Source organism: Triturus cristatus, chromosome 10, assembly GCF_964204655.1.
Source record: "Triturus cristatus chromosome 10, aTriCri1.1, whole genome shotgun sequence".
In the NCBI taxonomy this organism is placed as follows: domain Eukaryota; kingdom Metazoa; phylum Chordata; class Amphibia; order Caudata; family Salamandridae; genus Triturus; species Triturus cristatus.
Window position 1 is genome coordinate 1,044,233,359 of NC_140593.1, and position 18,775 is coordinate 1,044,252,133.

The 18,775-nt window shown below is 42.3% G+C and overlaps 1 protein-coding gene across 2 annotated transcripts in view; it reads left to right on the forward strand.

The window, feature by feature from the left end:
• Positions 1-329: 329 nt before the first annotated feature.
• Positions 330-18,775, forward strand: part of RNF216 (ring finger protein 216) — an 883,004-nt gene continuing 864,558 nt past the window's right edge. The window contains exon 1 of one of the 2 annotated variants that reach the window (XM_085629139.1): positions 330-463. The gene's annotated coding sequence lies outside the window, so the exon portion shown is untranslated. The remainder of the gene's footprint in view (positions 464-18,775) is intronic. The other variant, XM_085629141.1, reaches the window with a different exon arrangement.

Here is an 18,775-nt window from a genome sequence, read left to right on the forward strand (position 1 = left end):
ATAAACAGCCATACCACACTCTTTATCGTTCCTCCCATCCAGAAAGACGAGCCATAGTCTAGCCTAAACACCACGCTCTGAAACAGGCTGATAAAAACAGGCCCGTAACCGACTAACATTAGGAAACCCCCTAACCAAGGCACCGAAGATCGCTTCAAACTGGGCGGCATTAACAGCCTATAGGAGAGCGGCTGGAGAGAAGCACGTGCGGAATCAACAACAAACCAGAGCTTTGCTTTCTATGCGGTGTACTACGATTGGCGGATGTCCCACTCAATGCTCCAATCCTAGGCCATCTAAAACATCAGCGACATCTCCCGTTCCCAGATGACTCTGGGAGTATGTAGAACCGTGGGATAGGTTGTAGTGCGACCCGGAAGTATTAAAAATTACGGACAATTGACATCCGTTAAAAGATCAACACCGGACGACGGGCAGTGGGCTGAATTCACGGACGATCCGTGTAAGTAGCGTACAGGTTCTATGGTGAAGTGGTTTTGCATCTCTCTCGTTTCTATGTTTATTTCAGTGTGTTTTAGTTAGGTCTGCTCTTTCTGTGCGCTAGTGTTCAACCTGGACAGATCATATTTAAAAATCATAAATTTAGTATAGCATATTAATCAGTTCTGCACAAGGACACGGAGAAACCCCAATAATCTTTGTAGATGAGTAACCGAGTTACTGAAGGAGGCACGAAAGGCATATCTGTAACAAAGATCACCTGCGTGCACCTAACCTTCTTTAAGAAGGCAGAGAAAATAAGGGCTTCAACTGGAAGTGCATTTTTGGCCCACAATTTTTGTTCTTCTGGTCATGGCTTTACCCTGGCCGCGCGCGAAACTCGCAGCGTCGACCCGTAAGAGACAATTATTACTATCTCAATCTTTTGCATTAAGAACTGAGAAAGTGACCTGTGGCATTGCCAACATTAGGAATGCTACTACTTTCCAGAGAGACATAGGGTTCGCTTAATTAACTAACAAAAAGTGGAACTTGCTCTCACAGTCGCTCAAATCATACTCGAATATATCGATGATCACACCCATACATGTTTTAAAGAATCGTGGCTCGGTAACACGCCCCTAGATCATACTAGCCCAGAAAGCCATTGTGCCCTATTGGGTGTCTCCTTCCTGGAAAAAAAATCCTAAACAAGATCATGACTGATTTACCTTTCAAATCGTCAAGTGGTGCATAGTTGGTTGGGGGATTGTCAGGTTTCAGACCAGTCAGGTGAAAGGAAGTAGGTTTCTTCGTCATTGGGGAACAACTAATCTGAACGGCTGACAAAGATAACAGAATCCTGTTGGCTTTGTGCCACTTGTTTTGACTGCGTCATTCAATACTGTTGTTCTTGATTTTCTACTAAAGCACCTAACTGGAACCGCAGGAGCGAGCAACCCTCAAGCAAGGGGTTAAGATACACACACTCATTTCGATGTTTGGCAGTGGAAGGGCTGGAGTGCATGGCTGTCTGGAGACATTCCAGATGTGGTGTACCCTAGTGTTTCCCCACTCATCTCTCAAAAGTGTCATCAAACAGATTTTTTTTTTCATTAAGTGCTTACATGTATGCTATATCGGATGGTCAAAAATTGGCTTATCCCTAAATGCAGGGAAAGCAAAGTTGTATGTGGCTAGGGCAATGCTCCAGTTAAATCAATAAGAGGTTCCAGACATTTTGTAAGTTATTCAAATGCACAAACATATAATAGGGTAAAATATTTAGGTCCACCTTGTATTCACATCCTCATTGAAAACCAGTTTAATGTTGTCACCGAGAACGAATTAATTTATCTACATTTTAAACAAAAGCTACAACTATAGGATCAACAGTAGTTCTAGGTGCCTAAATTAAGAGGCTCCCTTATTTTGAGGTGCTATGAAATTGCTAATTACAGGGCTTCAGCAAATACAAAGTTTTGCTGCTCTATTGATATTTGAAGCCCCCACATTTGTTCTCATCACCCGTTTCCACACAGTCTTCCAATCCAGCCTAGACTTTAGGTCCTGGTTTTGACTTTGAGGTATAATTTGTTTCATGGGGCCCTCCGAACTCTAGGATGAAAGCCATCCATCAACGCTCCATGTGCAGAGGCTTGTGCTTGACTGGTACAAATATCATTGCTTGCTTGTTTAAGGTTTTGCTGACAATGTCTAGTCAGAAAGACATTTACTGCTTTTGGCACTCTTTTTCGAAATCTAAACACAGACCTAATTTTGTCATGCGGAAGAAGATCCTAGGGAATGAGAAGAAAAAGGGCTATTGCTGTCTTCCCTATCCATACGACAAGCAACCATAAGCAAAAGTGACCAGTCTCAAAAGGAACGCACTTTAGGTGATTTACCATTTTATTAGAAGTAGTTTATTAATCCAGTTTGCATTTCCCAATATGTATGTGACCAATGGATTCACAAAAAAATTGAAAAACGTGGCCTCACGCACCCCTTCTTGGTGTTATGCTTCATTATTGGCCATCCCTTATTCACCAGAGAAAATTCTAGTGGTGAATCGCTCTTCATTGTTGTGAGGGGTACTTTTCAGGTGGTGGGTATATGTGGAACCAGCATTTAGTGTATCTAAAAATCCCTTTGCCCTGCCCTAAGGACTTCCTTTTATTGTGGGTGGAGCTAAGGGATGGTTACAAAATGTGGCGATGCTGTGGACTACCTATTATCCCTACATCTGAAAAGGTCGACATGTTTCAGCCTGTATAATGGCTCTGTAACAGGTCCTAGGCTTTCTTCAGGACCCAGATCGTTATTTTCCTAACTCTACTGCAATCACGTACATTCATCCATCAACAGGCACACTATACCTATTAGTACAGTTCTGTAGGACAATGTTTGCTCAAGTTGCAGAGTTTTTGGTACTGTAAGGTATGAACAACATACAATATAGCAAATCATAAATAATAATGCCACTTAACTGGAGACCTAAATGGGAAAAAAAAAACATATTAATAAAGACAAAGAAAATGGAAAATAATGTAATGCTTTTCATGCTCTTAGTAAATGTTTGTAAAGTTCATGTCATGCATGTGAAAAGTGCACATTGAAATTCTGTGAGATTAAAAAAAACATGCTTATGTTCATTAATACACCATCATGGAGTCTTGCCCCTACTCATTCTAATGAGGGCCCCATGGAGAAGTTCGCAGGAAAGACTCCTGTAGTCACACTTTACAGATAACTAATATACAGAGATGGCTTAGTAAGTTAGCTGAATGTCGGTTTTAAGAGTAAAGGGAATGTGTCCAACCCTTGTGAGTCCCTGGCACTTACTTCAGCAAAGATGTTTCCCCTCTGGAATACCTAAGCATTCTAAACAAAACCTCTGGGTGTTAATTGTTGGTGGTGCTGCAACACTTAAAAGTGTTTCATTTCAGCTCTTCCGGGTGTGTTTGCATCACGTGACTCCACGGGGAGCACGCCCTGATCTCAAAGGTGGACGTGTCTGAGCATGTGATGCGTAGCATGTCCTATCGATGGGGGGCTGCTTGGAAATGTAGTGCTGATGTTTTCCACAATTAGGGAGCCCCCCCCCCCAAGTATGATCTAAACTGATGATTTTATTATTATTGGTTGCAAAGAAGTATCAGGAAATGGTTGTTTGCACCGAAAGAAATCATGATTATGTGATTGTAAGTGCTCAATTTAATTTTATTCTGCTGTGAAAGCAATGTCTATTCTACATTACTGGATCTTGGTTGAGTCTTACAAATGTACGTCTGCACATGCTCACCAATGTCTCATTACAGAAAGTGAGTATAGGTATGTGAAGACGAAAAAAGTACAGAAATGGTGCATCAGTCTTTGTATGATACCACGTTGATCTACACAAAGTATCTTGGTGGGCTATCAATTAGCTCATGGATATAAAAAGGAGACAAAGTATTACCTGTAGTTGAGAAACTCTGCTAAATTGTCTAGGTGTGACCTGTAGGCATGGTATATAATAATTTAGACCATCAATGTATGCCTTCAAATGGTACACCCATCGTTGTTTTCTATTAAATACAATCTATAAGGTGTTAATATCATGGTCACTTTCTCAAAGTCCACTCACTTGATATCATTTTCCATGTTGATCTTTAATACAAATGGTTTGTCATTTTGGGAGAGCTTTTCGTACATCTTATATTAATGCTATGCTCGCTTGTATCTAATGCATATTTTGCGTGAGGCCAACCCCACATACCTTAGACAGCACGGGCAGGTTATCATGTATATTACATTCTCACTATTGCATTTAGTGTAATTTTTAGGGATCCACAGTCTTTCCATACCTGGATGAGTCTACTTTGTAGCTCCTGTGAATGAGCACACAGAACATCTGCCACAGGCATATGACCTTTTATGGGTGGTAACCCCCATAATGTGTAATCAACTGCTACAGAAGGATCACTTTTCCTAGTGTGCACCAACCTGTCCCTAATGCATCTACCCTATTTGTAGGAGAGCAAGGGGAGGCTTTAGGTTTTCCAGGCTCTAAAGATGACACTCAATTTTTTTCCCTGATGATCTTAGTAAGTTTGTTAGACATGGGTAATAAGATAGTCACACATGTTAGTCTGTCCATTTGTTCTTTCAATTGTTTCCAAAAGAGAGTCCCGATTATTATTGGAAGTGCGTTTCTTTACTTTCTTAGTTTTGCTTTTTGGGATGTGGACGGGCTGTGAGTTTGCTAGTTGTGGCATCAGCTTGCTGGTTAAATGTCTCCAGACTGTAGCAGTTATGTTGAATATGTAAATATTGTCCAAAGGAAAGATTTTCATGTAAAAATCTAGATGGAAGCTTTCAAAATGTAAATTTTTGGTAATTTGCTTTTCAAAGACTTTAGTCTCAAAGACTTTAGTCTCAAATCGTCCTTTTTTTTTTTAATCTCGATTTCCACATTAAGAAAGGTAATCTTTTAGGCTCAATGGGTGTGAGTTGATTTTAAAACAAGCATTTGCAATGCAATAGGTCTCGCAGTTACACGAGTTTCAGCTATTGGCATTATAAATGACAATGCCTTTTATTTATGTTTTTAAAATGAAAACAAAATTAAAAGGCATAGTTATTTGCAATGTCAATAGCTCAAACTCGCGTAAATGCGAGAGCTATTGCATTGCAAATGCTTGTTAGTACATCTGTGAGCCAGGGCCACTTTGCCACAGTCTGTTACTTACCGCCCAGTTATTACATCAGTTAAGAGGCTCACATCACGGTAAGCGAATTAGCTCCGCGTCCTTTTAGGGCTGCTAGATGAGTATACACCGACTCCAGGACACTACGCTGGCCCTCTTGGTATTTCTTTTGACAAATCAGTGCACTCTGGGAATTGCGCTTACTGGACCTTGGCACACTCATCTGCCAACGCGTGTATGCTGGGTGCCACAGGGTGAGTCAGTTCCATGGGGGTGTCTCCCGTGAGTGAATCAATCCTGTAAACACATGCGCTCTCCACATCCACCAGCCCAAGTACACAAACTGTTGTGCGCGCCACATCCTCCCAGTGTGCCTGGCAGGCCCCTCGCTCCCACCCTGACTCCTTGCTCCGTGTAAGTGGCTGCTAACGTGGAATACAAGCATTGGCAGTGCCAATAGGTCTCTTCTTTGTGGCTTTGACAATGGTTTTTGGCAATGCTGCACATGATCTGCAATGCTGTGCAGTGGGGATAATATTTATACTTTAAAAAAAAGCATTTTAAGCAGCAGCAGGTAATATTTTGCAGGTGTAACGCACACCACGCATGCACACCGTTACAAAATGCCATGCATTTTAATTACGGATACACGTTAGATCAGTAACTAAAAAGAAAACAAAATCATGCAAAAGTATTTTTTTTAAGCAGGTAGGCGGGGGGAGCAGAAGCAACAATGGGGAGTTGGGTGAACAGCGAAGCATCATGGGGAGGGTGAAAGGCAAAGCAACCACGATGGTGGGAGGAGCGGAAGCAACAAGGGAGAGGGTGGGCTGAACAGTGAAGAAACACGAGAAGAGTGAAGAGGAATGCCCAAGAAATACAGGACAGGATGCAAAAACAGGGGGAAATTCTGGAAGGGATGAGAAAGCAACGGGGGAGGCTGGAGGGAGCAACATGGAGTGCATGGGTCAGGAAAGCAATGGAGAGAAGCATATGGGCAAGCGAATGAGAGAGGAGCGTGGACAGAAACAGTCTGGGAACTGAGAGCAATACAGAGTACAGTGGAAGAGACGTACAGGAGTGAGGTGGCTCAAAAATACAGCACACTGTAATGGAGAGGTTCACACAAAAGATAAAAGTAGGGCTTGAAAAGCAACCTGTGGAAGCAGCGATGCAATCCAGTCACAGAGACTATGCTCTTTGGGAGAAACATACACAGGACTGAAAAGCTGAGACACGAATAACTAGCCCTGTGGTAGGGGAGGGACAGTTGTGAGAGGCGCCATGAGGAAACAATCTCTCGGCATGCTGTGGCGGGGGCAGGGAAGCGCATTCCAGGCGGGGGAGCGGACCCTTTGAAGTATGATGCTGTGGCTACACATGCACGTGCCAGTGGGCTTAAGCGTTTCCCCAAACGGATTGCATGGCGGCACGATGCACGTGATTGTGCGCATGCTCGCCATGCAATCCACTTTTGGGAGCACTTTGAAATGCCCCTCTTACTAGAGTCTTGCATAGCGATTTGCGTAAACGCAATAGCTAGGCGAGACCTAAAAAGGATCGCAGTTCACTCATTCCACAAACCTAAGTGCCTCTGTATTGTCTCCTCAACATATTACCAGTGCATCATCGATGTATCTGCTATATTTTGTATGGTCTTTGAAAGGATTTGTCTCATTGAATATGTGGTCACAATAAAAAATGGTGAACATACAGGCATGTCAGACTGGGGGCGAAAGTACTACCAATAGTTGTCCCCTGAATCTGGTGATAGATGTTTTAATATTGAAAGAAGTTCTCCGTAAGGGCTATCCAGGCACATTCCATGATAAAGTGTACATGGGTGATAGTGTTATGCGTGGAATTCCTAGGGATGCCCTCTAGTAGCTTAAGGGTCCTTTCCTGGGGTTCACTAGTGTAAAGTGCTTCAATATCCATTGTAATAAGTAAATCACTGGTTTCATTAATGCTAGTATACCCCTGTTAGTTCCCCTGTCTTTAACTGTCATGCTGAGTTAGGTGTGCGTTATGTGAGTGACCTGATCAGCATACAACCAGTTTTGCTATGGTATAGAATATGGACCTCGCCGGACCTAACGTTAAATAGAAATATCCTCAAGGATTGCATGGGCTTGGATAGGGCCCTCAGGATACCCTGGTTGCAGTATATTTGCAATTTCACTAGGGATCTTGGCAGACCCGAGTTTTATCATCAACCAGAGTCATTGCGCAGGATAACAAGAAAGGACTTGAAGGAGCTATGTTGGTCTCGCGTTGATTCACTTAGACTAGGCGTTGAATTTAATAAGAATCTTGTTTTGCAACACCAACGTACACTGGTCTCCTATAATATTCAGCCTTACTTAACCTGGTGTCAGGTGGCCTTTGACCGATTTTTATTAACTAGACTTAGGTTCGATGTCCCTTTTCCGTTTAGTCTCCTTTCCCGCAGTTAATGATTGGGCGAGAAATCTTTGTAATTGTCCGTGTGATAATCTGTCTACCCAATCAACCCTGCATGTAATTTGTTTTTGTAAATTTTACTCGAAGGAAAGATCAAGATGGATCAAGCCATTTTTAAAAAAACATGGTTCATGGAGACATTGTCGCCCTGCTTTATTGTTTTTAGTCTCTTTACAGGATGAATATTGTGTGTCGATTATGCTGGGCCTTTTAAAAAGTATTTTAAGGAAAAGGAAAAGTTTAATTAATTTTTAGGTAATCATTGTATGTCCTATTTAACAATCTTTTATTGTGGTTTACTTTTGTCTTTGTATGAACCTGTTGCTTTTATGACTTCATGAATTTTGAAGTCGAATAAAGTATTAACTAACTAACTAATGCTAGTATAACATAAAAGACAGAGGACGTCTTTGGTGTTCTTCAAATATGAGGGCATCTTTTTAACCAATGGTCTAAGGAACCAATCACAAAACTGAGAGGTTCCAGTATGGAGTTGATACCTGAAACTATTAACCTAACTGGTGGTACGAAACACATTTTATGACATTTTGGCAGTGAATAAAACTGTACTGTTTGTGATTCTTTTGCCAGAAGGAACTCCACCTCCTGTCCAGTAATCCATGCCAATGCTTCTTCCATAAAACTTTGGATAGTAGCTCTAAGTCTAGGGGATATGACCTGTTACTAATATCTCATAACCATTAGTATCTGATAGACTGCATTTGCACGTAGTGTCATGCATATCCCTGGGCATTACTAGATTGGCACCACCTTTGTCTGCCAGTTTTATGATCAAGTCCATATTGTTTTCAAGTGACTTTAATGCCATACATTCTGTATGTGATGGGTTATACAATATCATATTCCATATAATGTTGAGGCATTGCACATAGCGGATCCTTGCCTGTTCAAATGCCAATACGTCCGTTGGTATGGACTGAGTTGGAGGTATAAAGGTGGATTTATTACGGAGTCCTGTATTCTGTGTAGTCAATAATCTGTGTTATCCTGTAAGAACAATTTTATTCATACTTTACAGAAAAAGTGTTTTGATTTGCATCAGAGACTGAATTTGTCCAATTTGGGAGTTGGCACAAAAACGGCTCCTTTATTGATAATGTTTGTTTCATGCTCAATCAACACTACCAGACTGAGATTTACAACTAAGTTGTTGTATTGCTTGCCCCCTGCCTTTGCTCCTTGTTACCATTTGTGTTTCCTCGGTCCACTGCACTCTAATATGGTCTTTTTGTTTTGCTCTGCCTCGTCCTAAAACATGTCTAGATGCTAAAAAAGGGAATCTGAGTGGAAAATGTTGGTAATTATTAGGCTAAGACTCATATTGGTAGCTTAGTTGTGGTATATGTCAAGGAGGGTGGGAGTACTGACTTTACATCATTACTGCTGCTCCTTTTATCTGAGCTGAGTGGCCAGTTCTTAGGTGTAGGCCTTGTTCCTCATCCATGTTTCTGACCCTGGGGATGTCTAGGATTGGTGGTCCAGTATTAGTCAGTTGTATAGGGAAGGATACTTCATGACTGAACTTGAGAATATTCTTGGGTTTATTTTTGATTGTTACGAAAACTCCCTATGTTGATCCATATCTTTAATGTCCTCCTGTTTCTTATTGAATGTTCTGATCTGTACCATTGTTTTCAAGTTATTCTCACTTGTTTGGATTTGTATAACCACAGCTTCCAAGTCATTTCTTGACTGTGTTGTTGATGGTCCCTAGCATTCCCTCCTGCATATCCAAGCTATATATGAGCAATCCTTGCGGAATGTGTAGTGGTTGCGGAAGATCCGGGTTTCATTAGAATACAATCAGGCCCTTAGGTGCTGCTTTTGTCCGCACGTATTTGGTCATTATCGTGCAGTGAAGCAATATTATGACCTGATTCCTCTTCAGTTGGGTAAGAGATTCCCAAACAATTATCTGTGCAATTGAATCTATTTTTGTGTGAATTCCTTGGCCCTATACATATTGACAAATACAAAATGGACCAATAAAGGACTCCTAATTAAAACGTAATTCCCAAAAAATAAATGTTTTTGAGACTGGTCACTTTTGCTTATTTTTAAACCAGCTCTATCTCACCACTTTGAAGGCCTGTTTAAAGAAATAGCCTAAAGGCTGACTCTACAGTGAACAGTGCCTCTTGCTCACTAATGAGACCTGGCCTGTACAAGTTACATTCATGACCTCAGTTAATATGTTTACATAAACACAGGGTTTTAAGTTGAATATCACTGTATTGGTATGGTATATACAATGAACTGACTGTTAGACTAAATAGAAAATACATTAATGATATGATTATTTTCCCCCTACAAATAAAAATGTATAACATTAATTGCCCTTCCTCACTTTACTCCGCACCGATTTATCACAATGTGCATCTTTTACATACCAAAATTATTTACCAGTTTAGATGACAAGGGTAGGTAGTATAGTGTAGCAGTATCGAGATGTGTGCTGCAGTTGGCACAATGAGTTGCGATCACCACTCTGTCTCCATCTGCACATTATACTTGTCCAGGGCTGGTTTCCAGCTGATCATCCCTCTTCAAGAACTTGTGGCACCATCTCGTTATCTCTTCAGATCACAAGTGAGAGGTCTACCTGGTGGTATGGGTGGTAACGGCATCTCAGTCGCCACAAGTTTCTGCAGTGCTCCTGCATCCCATCCAAAATGTGCCCCCTTCTGTACCCAATGACTGTTGAAGGCCCTTACCTTACACTAGAACTAATGTAGTTGGGAAGGAAGTGGCTAAGCCTGGGTATGATGTTCCACCTGCATATTATTGAGTGTGATGCAATCGCACTGCCTAAAACTCAATGAAGAAAAGACCTAGATCTTACTTTTTGGCGGAGTCAGTGATATTTGTGGCAATTCATGGTGGTCGTCATTCCTGGGTACTGCACTAGAACCAAGTAGAGTGGTTAAGAACCTTGGATTCTTAATAGAGGACTCCCCCCCCCCCCCCCCCCTCCCTCCATGCAGGATTCTGTGAATTGCACTTATGGCAAATGCTTTTGCCTGCGTGAACTACTACAAAAGCTCTTCCGCTGGATTCTGGTGGAATGGCGAACAATAGTTCAGGCACGGATTATGAACAGGCTGGATTATGGCAGTGCTGTATATCTGGGAATGGCTGACCTTCTGTTTACTCGTTAAGAGCTCATCCAAAATTCCGTAGCCAGCCTTCTTTGCACCAGAGCCCAATACGGCTCAGCCACTCTGTTTGAATTCTCTTCACTGGCTACCTATGCTCGAGCGCTAAATTTAGGTAGCTGTGTCATGCTCATAGGGCACTATATGATTCTGGGCCTACTATTTTGTGTGGCTGTGGGGCTTTTTGTAGCATACATGAGTGTTGCGCTTGGCGAACTTGGCATTGGGTAGCACTAAGTGTATCAGAAGAGCCAGAATGGAATGTAATTCTTCCTCTCATCTCGCAGCCACTCATTGCAATTTGCTGCCTTTAGATCTGTCCCACTTCGGACCTCTTCAGCTTTCAGAAGATATTGAAGACCTGGCTATTCCCTCTTTAACAAGTTATGACACAGTATGCACTGTAGCAATGCATCTAGCGCCATCATATCCCTGCGGGGATGAGTGTTGCTCTCTATCAATAAATAGAGGAAAGGTAGATAGATGGATACGGTTTTGGAGTGATAGATATGGGTTTAGAGAGATAGAGAGAAGGGCATATATTTATAGAGAAACATGGGGTACAAAAAGGGGCAAGGTAGTAAGTTAAAAAACGGTGTGTTAGAAGTTCTGGCACAGAGTTAGATATGGGTGTTGCAGATGCAAGGTAGAGAGGAGGAAAATGAGAAAAGGCATAGAAACTGGTCCTGTAAAGAGAAGAGTGAGGTCAAGAGAAAGGTAGGTAAAGGGATGAAGGCTAGGTAAAGAGATGAGTAGCGAGAAGGGAGATGAAGTGTGTTATACAAAGGTAGAGCGAGTTGTGAGATAGAAACAGAAGTGAAGCTGAGATATGTATATAGAGTGAGAGGTACAGAAGGGGAGTTGAAATAGAAAAGGCAGTGCAGTGAGAGAACGAGGGAGTAAAGACAGAGAAAAAGAGGTAGAGAGGTATTGAGAAAGGAGTAACAAGTGGTTGATGTAGAGGAATGGAAGTAGAAAGCACAGGAGGTGGGACAGTGAACAAATGTTGAGGTTAATTGCGAGGTGAACTAGGGTGAGAATCCTGCAGCTGTAGCTAACACAGTTGCTCCTCATCTTGCAACTACTATCAATATAGCCATTAGCTCAGGAACTTACACTCAACTGTGGAAAAGAGCTGCTAGGCCTTTTCTAATACATTTTTTTGAAGAAAAAAAAAAGAACTTGGCTCCTACACTTTACAAAAAACTGTACACCCACAGCCTACCCACCTGAAATATTGTAGAAGCACTTTAACTTACAATTGGTGCCATATTTGGAGGAGTATGAATTGTTAGATCACTCTGTTTGGTTTCAGAACCAACTATGGGACAAACTGCTTTGGTTTCAGCTGGTGATAATATCAGTTCTGTAGTAGATGCAGGGCAGGCTGCGGCACTGATCCTTTTGGATCGATCTGTGGCTTTCGATTCGATTTCTCCTGCTCTGCTGGCTGATCGGCAGTGGAATCTGGGGTTCTCTGGGTCTGCATTTGATCTGTTGGCATCCTTACTGAAGAACAGATCAGGCTCTTGTTATGAACCAGTTTAGTTCTCATCCCACCTTCCTGTCATATGGGGTGTTTCAGGGCTCCTCCCTGAGCCCCACTCTTTTAAATCTGTCTCCCTACTGGGTAAGCTGATACAGTCCTTTGGAGTGCAGGCCTTATCCTTTGCAGATGACACACAAATAATTGTGTCCATCACTAAGGATATGAAGGCCACTAATGCCAATTTATTAAATGTATACAGGTAGTAGCGACTTGGATGGGTAGCAACTATCTTAGACTGAATGGGAACAAAATAGACGTCTTGATTTTTGGCAATCAACTCTCCATCTGGAGTAATTCCTGGTGGCTAGACATATTAGGGGATTTGTCTATCCGGGCAGACTCTGCCACAAAGCTATCATTTGACCTTCAAGTTAGTCCTACTGTAACCACTTGCTTTTGGATCATTAGGACCCTGAGTAAGGAGTTCCCTTGTATCCCTCTGAAAGCAGGCAAGCAAGTAGTTATTGCTATGATTTCTCTTATGCTAGACTATTGCAATGTACATTTTTTGGGGGATCAATAAATTGGCAATTGCTAAGTTACAGCTAGTACAGAATGGTGCAGCGGTACTGATACTTGAAATTCCTAACCATCAATCGGTCTCGGTGGGGATCTTAAAACGTGGACTGGCTACTGGTGAATAAATGCATTACCTTTAAGGCTTTATGCATTGTTCATATGTCGGTGCAAAATATCTGGTCGAGATGACTGACAACGATGTTCCAAAGTTATGTCCCCACTAGACCGCTTCGGTCTGCCAGGTAGTCATTCCTAAATTTAGGGAGACCGGGTGGGGAGGCAGGGCTTTTTCTGTGGCAGTAGCAAAATAATGGAATTCCTTCCCACGAGCTATCAATGATTTGCAGGAGCACATTAGCTTTCAGAAAAGCATTGAAGACCTGGCTTTTCATCCTTTAACAAATGGCTAGCAATTGTTCTTTCAGGTAGGAACATTTTACTTCTGTGTCATTTCATTTCAGAGACCGGGATAGGTGAGACAAAGATAAGGTTATGAGAGATTTGAGATACAAATGGGGTAGAGAGGTGAGGTAACGAGTGGTGAGGTGGAAAGGTGGCTAAGTTTGAAATAGATGTGAGGTAATTCAAGTTGAAGTAGATGTATGAGCAATACTGGGAGGTGTGATGGGAACAAATCAGTGAGTTACAGAGAGGTTGTAAAGTAGAGAGTTAAAGTAGAGGAAATAGAGATGTAGAGCTAGGCACAGTGTGGTAGAGAAATTTGAGATTGTTAAATAGAGAACAGTGTAGTGAGCAGTCTATTTAGAGAGAGGTGAGGGAGAGCGAGTTGTAAGAGAGAAGAGGGTGATGTATAGAGATATCAAATAGTCAGAGAGAGAGAGAGCGTGCAGTTAAGAGGAGGGGTGAGGTTGAAGATAAGAATTTAAGTAAGGATAAAGGCATTTGACAAAAGTAAAACAAAAAGTTATGTATCTGCCACCAACTGCCTGAGAGCAGGAGGGTTATAATTCTACAGGCCAGAAGTGCAAACTTGGCATCTTTTAAGCAGGCGTGCCTATTTGTCAAATAAAAAAACAAAACAATATATGCACTCTTATTACTGTCTGATGTTACAACATCCCATTACTTTACTGGGGGGGGGGGGCTTAGGAAAAAGCCTGGGCAGTACCCCACTTTGCTAATTTCTTCAAACATCTCTGCTGTGATACAGTGCTATACTTTCCAGTTGGTTACCATTTGCTGCATTAGGAAGAGCAACACATTGCCATCTGCAATTTAGATGAGGCAGAGAATGGACCACTGCAGACCAATGTGCATATGTGACGTCAGCACTGAGGTAGCCAATAGTAACATTTGAGAAATATGTCCATGTCTATGTGCTCTAAGACCCTCTCCAGATTACAGATCCCCCTGAGCTGGTCTTTGATAGACCCCATTAGTTGTTTTCACATAACCAAACCATCCATTTAATGCCTTGCTGCCAATACCAAACATGAGACTACTTTTTCAGGCTCATGTAAGGTATATTAGCTTTCAAAGAGGAAGTCAGCCAAAATCAGCGACAGATGGAACTTGTAAGAAACTTTTCAGGACAACTCACCATTACCTTTAGTTACAATAAAGACCACACAATGGAGTCATGAGCTACCTCATTAAAAAAATCTCCCCTAGATGGGGGCACCATGTCCAGTTCACCATTTTAAGAACAAAAATATGTTGCCAATGGAGAAGAAGCAAATTAAGATTTAAATTGGTGAAGGATATCAAATCTGTCAGTCCTGCTTAATCTTATCAGTGTGAATAGTCAAAACCCAGTGCATCTGCAAGGATCGGAGCAGATGGGCGACTTAATGCACTTTGGTTGAGAGCTGAACAAGTTATGGTGAACTTTGAGACGATTACCTGTTGCATTCAAAACTACTACTACTGGTCACCTCAACCAACCACCGTTAGGCTGCACGAAAAATCAAAGCTGAAAAACGGCAGACGACCAAACTTTAATACTCCGTGGACTGTTGTGCTGTTGAATGACCTTGATGAAATGACGAAAAAGGCTAAAGCGACCTGTCTCAGTGAAGTGTGCCTGAACTATCAGTTGTTGTCTGGGTGCTTCCTTATGCGAGATGTGTTAAATGCATCTATAGAGTTTGGCAGTGTCAGTAGCATCTCACTTGGGGGTTAATAATGAAGGTTCAATTCTGGCTGCAGACTTGGAGTGCAATTCTATGTCAGGACACGGAGGCGAGGATTAGGCTTTCTACTTCCTTCGCTTTAATCATAATGTAAAACTCCAGCAGCCATTTCATTAAAGAAGAGTTAATAAACTAAATTTCCCATGAACAGTAGGCAAAATCAACACTAAAAGTCCATACAATCATGTCTCAGTTTGCCTGTATAACGTCCTGCGTAGCCATTCTAGCCTCCTCTTTCTCCCTGCGATGGCTGTAATCTGCTACTTTCGTTATTCCTGTTTATTAGACTTCGCTCCTAGAGACAAGAATTGAAACTTTCCATTCCGGTAGCTAGGATATTTTTCATTCTATGTCATTACCCGGAGGCGAGGATTAGGCTAGTTCAAAGCTTATCCACTGCCACACTTGCCAGAGAGGGAACCGGTTTAAAATAACAAGCATTGGCATAGCTAATAGGTCTCGCCTTTGGGACATTAGAAGTGTTTAGCCATGCAACAGTTGATGTTGCACCAAGGATATTGTGCTGCATAATTAACTACTTATAAGGTTCCAAAGGCGAGACCTATTGGCTTTGCCAAAGCTTTTTACATTCAGTGGTTTTCGGGCCGTATTGCCTTAAATATTCCATCCCAAATAACTGACTGGTTTAAAAATAATTTATGTCCCTTGCTTGTTTCTCCTATCCCAAACTTGTAAACATTTACCGAAAAAGGTTAACATTTAGAATTATATATTTTGCATAGGTGTATACCACCAGAACTTTGCAGGCGTAACTTTCTGTTGTTACCTTTACTGTTCTTTCTTCGTGGCTCTGGTTCGCTCTAAACTGCACATACAGATTAAATACTTGGCATTGGCAGTAAGTCAATAACTATGCATTATCCAATTACATTTATGACTGTATAGCAATATTTACTGATGAAATGTGATTAAGTTGCAGAGGCCTCATAAATACATTTCACTAATGAGGAAAACAATGAACATTAACGGAAACCAAAGAGTAATGTATCCCCCCAAAAAACCTAAACATTTTTGGCAAAACAGAACATACCACTGAGTCTTTAAAAAAAAAAAGAATTATAAGATGCTCCCACAGATCTGATGCTGTTAACAGATATATCTGTGTTAATCATATCCAGACACGTCTTTTTGCTCCATATGGTTTCTTTCTTATAGTGGTATCTACCTCGACCCTGAATTCATATTACACTACGGTTATACTGATCTATTTCTGGTGTTCAGAGTACTTTGAGTCCTGGAGAGAGCGGAAGTGAAAAAGATGGCAGCCAAGAGTGGAACAGACGAGGGAAGAAAAGAAAGAAAAGACTGGTAGCTAGGAGGGACTGTAGGAAATTGGAATAAGGCCCAGTACTTAATTTGTGACGGTGTATAGAGGTGTGGGCAACAACACTCATCCCTGGGGACCAGTTCTTATTTTAAGAAACAAGAGAGAGAAAGGGAGAAAGAAGGAGGAAGAGAAAGGGTGACAAATGGAGAACGCAGGAATGAAAAAGGACTTCAGAGATAAGACAAATGGGGGTACTAAAGAGATGAAAGTAAAGAAGGGAAGAGCGGAAGAGGGAGCACTTGAGTAAGTGAAGTAGAAATCAGGAGAGTGGCAGTTGATGTAAAAGGCAGGTACCGTAGTAAAGCTCGGGAGAACAGGACAGCAGAGAGTTGAAAGGAAAACAATAGATGTAAATATGACGAGTGCTGGACAGGGAATAGAGGAGGAAGAATCGAAGGAAAAATAGGAAGTAGGAATAGGAAAATGGAGTGACTGAGAGTGAAAGAAGACCGAGAAACGATGAGGAAATGAGGAACGGGAGGGAAAGAATGGATGCAAACCTTGAGAGACTTGGAGATTGGTGGCAGGGGTTGAACAGAAGTAAAAATGAAGAGAACAGAAGGGGCCCCGGGAGGCAGGAATGGCGGTGAAAATGAAGAAAGTGTCAACGGAGGCACAGGCAAGAATGGAAGTAAAGGTGGGGAAGAGGTGGTGAGTGGGCAAAGGGGAGAAATGTAAGCAAAGAACAGGAGAGCTGCTTCAAGAGCACTGAGAGACGTTGATGCGAAACAGTAGGAAACAATGAAGTGAACAAAAATCAAAGGAGGAGAAAGTGAAAGAAGAGAGGGAGGGATGAATGTTTTGCTTAGCAGGCAATTATCATAATGGCGTTCTTCAACAAGGCCTGTTCTCCATTTATTTAAATAAAAATCAAAAGTCGGTACAACAACATAAAATCACAGCATTAGATGTACTCGTTTATAACCTTGGCACAATAGTAAGTGATCCTAAATTCATCACACACAGGCAATACCACTTCAGCCTTTCGTAGTCCATCACAGCCTAGATTTCTGAGTCTATGCTTCCTCTCGATACTCATGAGAGCAGAAGATGAGAGTGAAAGAAATGCCCAATACGCGCGTCAGACAATAATCACTGTAGGAAGGTGGATATCTGACTATGGTTACCCCCAACTTTTTGCCTAGTGTCTAGCTGGTTTTTCGACTTAGTTGGCCTGAGATCCTGCCATTCAGGGTCTCAGGCTGTCTGCTCTCTTTAAAATGGACTCCATGTACCCTAGGTACATTCCCAATTGGTAAGGATCACCTTATTGGACCCTGTACAGTGTACCCTAGGTACCCAGGGCATAGGTGTACCCTAGGCCTCCCAGGGGCTGCAGCATGTATTATGCCACCCCTGGTCTGGCCTTCCAATCAGACACAACTGGCTGATCACTCAGCTGGGGCAAGGTCGTGTAATCACCCCTTGCTTAGATATAGTATGCCTATATCTACCCTTATATATAGACACATGTGTACCTATCAGTCACTCCTATGGCAGGCCTTAGCAATCCTGGAGGCAGAGTGCTTGGTAACATGTGAGATGGTGCTCTAGCATGAGCTGAGCCTGTCTGCAGCTTTCGGAACCAAGTCCTTATAGCTGTTCTATGATATAGCCTACCATATACTCTTAAAGTGCCTTATAATCTTAGACGGTTATGGTAACTATGGTTTGGCTTTATCGAAACATGTCGTGTAAGGTGTCTAACACTGTGGAATAATACCCCCATGCCATTTCTGGACATGAGGATATTATTCCCCCCTTCTAGAGGGAAAGACATGTTAAAATCATACTTCACTGTTAGCCTCTGACCAAAGCCTCAGCATCACAAAATGGATGCTGCTGCCACGACACAAGTCTGACCTCCTGCAGCTGGGAGTGATCCCAGCCAGGGAGGCCTGGACAATAGGTTTCCTGCTTGGGGAGGTGCTAGCACCTCCCCAGACAGCCTTTAGTGTATTGGGGCAGGGTGGGCTGAAAGGAATGAGACATGCCTGGGGCACACAAGGTGTTCCTTGCATAGTCCAGTTCAAACCGGCGCTGGGGCACTCCAGCCCCAGCTCTGGCGCGAAACTGGACAAAGGGAAGTGGGTGTAACCACCCCCTCCCAGGTCCCACCCATAAGGCGTGACCTAGCAGGTATCCCAGCCCCCCAGATTAGTATAAGAGTGGGAGTTGGGCCTCAAGACTTTAGATTATCCTGAACCTGCAACTTGAACAGAAACTCTGGACCTTCGACATTCGACGAAAGAAGAAGACTGAAGAATCTCCCTTGTGGCCAAGGAGTGGCTACCCTGTGCAAACAGGCACCATCAAGAGACTACCCTTTGCTTTGCCCACGTTCTACTAGGAACCGACTGCAGAGCCCGACCAGAGCCTTGACTTCCAGACTTCTCCGACCCTGATCCACATCCACAGCAAAGCTGAGATCCGTG